General features: G+C 38.5%; 1 long non-coding RNA gene across 1 annotated transcript; it reads left to right on the top strand.

Moving 5' to 3' along the window:
• The first annotated feature begins 335 nt into the window (after positions 1–335).
• Positions 336–1119, top strand: LOC106517953 (uncharacterized). Its single transcript, XR_001310265.1, has 3 exons — positions 336–414; positions 630–983; positions 1066–1119. It is a non-coding gene; the product is annotated as an uncharacterized LOC106517953 (long non-coding RNA).
• The last annotated feature ends 1666 nt before the right edge of the window (positions 1120–2785 follow it).

The following is a 2785-nucleotide window of genomic DNA, read 5'->3' as shown; positions in this document are numbered from 1 at the left end:
CATAAGTACTAAAAGGTATTTTGACAAAAAAATATATATCAGCTGTAGCAGCATCATTTGAATTCTGGCATTTTACACGTAGTCCACCAGGATGCTCCAACACAAAAGTCAGAGACTTCACATGAGATTTGGGCCATCTTCTGGGGCAAAAGCAGATTACGTCCTACTCACGAGCACCCCCTCTGGTGGGGAAACTTTTTTCAGGGATACAAACTTTTTTAGAACACCGGTAGATGGCAGCCATTACAGACGAACATGTGTTTGTTGATTTTCCAGGAGCGGCTCGGTCACATGCTAATGTCATTAGTTCGTTATCATTACTAAGGTGCAGGACTGCTTTTTTCCCCCTTTTTTCACATCATGTCACCTGCCTGGATCTGTTATCTCGCTCTGATGAACGGAGGAGTATCACAGGTAAGCTCGTTTCAACTGCTTTTTACAACGCGGTCTCATTTCCGGACTCAATAATTTTTACYATATTTCAGTTAAAARACATAAGCAAAAATATTTATCCGAGTACAATACTACACCCCAACTTTATGGATGATTTTATGGATTCYATTTTACGTTTTATACTTGAATAAATACGGTAAGTAAATGTGGGAAATCTGCTCCTCCTGTCTGATTAGCCAGGCAGTTCATTGACGACAGCTGCAGCTCATCACCTAATGAGCCTCCTGGGCTTTTTAAGGCAGCTGCTGATACCAGATCTTCGCTGGAACATAGCTCTTGTTATGGTATGGCTCCTGACTCCTTGTAAAGCCTTTCTGTAGAAAGTTATTAAGTCCTTGTTTATTTCCTGTGCCCTAGTGAAAACATCCTGGTCCTGTTTACATGCCTGCCTGCCTGCCTGCCAACGTGTGACCTTAATTGTAAATACTCACCTGAAGGATTCACCGTGTATATACTCACCTCTGGCACTCTCACCTTGGGCTCCCTGGATTCCCTCCTCTTCTCCTCGCTCCTGGAAAATCTCCTCACCTGTATGAAAGAAACACACATTGCATTATTCATCAACTCAACAATCCTGAACAAGATATTGACCATTTACCTTCCCTCCTACAGATTATCCCTGGACAAAACCATTACACTGTAAATAAATCTCACTTACCATTTTTACATTTGTGTCTGAGTCTACTTTCATCATCTGGTTGCTTTATATTCGACATAACCCTTATTTCATGGTAGTAAACTMGCACAAAAAGTAGTTCAGGAAGTTTTTTGACTGATTAACTGAATTTTAGATGCAGCCTTATATTTTAGTCATTTGCTTTATACAGTGTTAGGATCAACGTGTCTCTTATGTGCCTCCCTTCAGCAATGGTGRCACATTTGTAAGGWACATGCAGRAGAGCTGAGTATGTGGGTAGCACACATGAAACATTTACCAAATCTTTTCTGCCAAACAGCTTATTTAACTGTTGTCATTGACACTTGTTTTGAGCTTCTGGTACATGAAGCACAGATTTATTGCCTATAAGCATTGTTACAACAAAGAAATAAACAAATATTTCCTTTTTGTTATAAGTTTATATTGTCTGATGACAGTGAAGAGGCTAGTGCTTTAAAAAGACAAAGTTAGGACTCTTYGGTAGTACCACACAAAATCTTAACTCTATAGCTGCAAAACTGACTGTTACAGCTCTTTCTTAATGTTCGAGGTGGTGGCCATCTTGAATTGGGCATTCTCAAAGATGAACATCTAAGGACAAATTTCTGTAAATAGACACAAGAAAAAAAACATTACCACATTTTTACCTTCACAGAGATGCAATAGATGTGTTTCTGTGAATCACTGAGAAATGTTTTTTTATTAAAGATGTTTTAGGTTTGGCTCCGCCCAGATTAGCCGTTAGCTCGTCAATAAAACCCAGGTGGGATCACCTGATGGTTAGGCTTTAAAACCACAATTCAAAGGGGAAAGAGTCCAGCCAATGGAAAAAAGGGCAATATTTCTGCAATCCAAGGCACATCTATTAAAGGGCTATCTGCAACAGGTAAGATACTGAATGTTCATAACCTTTCCAGAGAACCCCACGTCATTGGAGCTGGACATTTTTGTAAAGCTTTATAGTGAAATAAAATACTCATTATTTATCACTTATACCAGCAATATAATAAAATAAACCACTATAGCATTATCAAGTCTTTTGAAGTAATTTAATTCCGTTTTCAGAGAAAATCTACTGTTTATAAGAGATGACTGTTGCAACATTTTACATACAAAGCTACACATTAATACCAAATCCTTCCATTTCAGAGCTGTAGTCATTAAACTCTCCTCTCCAGCACAACTGTCATCTCATTGCTTTTTGTTGTTTTCCTCGGGAGAGTATTATGCACTGTTTCTACAAATTGGAGCGTATTATGCCTGTAAGACACCACTCATATTTCCCCAAGAGCAGCAGATTAATCCTTCCGTGGATTAACAGTTGCATACAGATGGTCGGCATGTTGCATCCACATCAGTTGACCCGGCTACAGTTGCTCTGTGCTCACGAGCTGAGAAATAAACACGGACATAAAACTGACTTTTAGGCACGTTGGGTCTGAAAATATAAAGTTGGTGCTCTGTGTTTGGCACACAATAGATGTGTTTTATGTGATGGACTGAAGCAATGTTTGTCTAATGTTAAAAATAATTATGGAAACAATTTATCAGCGTTAATTTTTTTAAAAAAAAATTTAGCTTAAAGTAAAAAAAAACTGTGCTTGATCACATAAATCTCTTTTAGCTGATCCTGCTCAACAGATGTCCCGAGTGTGTGTTTGGAAACGTTTTCAT

The sequence above is a fragment of the Austrofundulus limnaeus genome, unplaced genomic scaffold (assembly GCF_001266775.1).
Source record: "Austrofundulus limnaeus strain Quisiro unplaced genomic scaffold, Austrofundulus_limnaeus-1.0 Scaffold1, whole genome shotgun sequence".
NCBI lineage: Eukaryota > Metazoa > Chordata > Actinopteri > Cyprinodontiformes > Rivulidae > Austrofundulus > Austrofundulus limnaeus.
The sequence above is the reverse complement of the archived record's forward strand: the minus strand, read 5'-3'. Positions and strand labels throughout refer to the sequence as shown.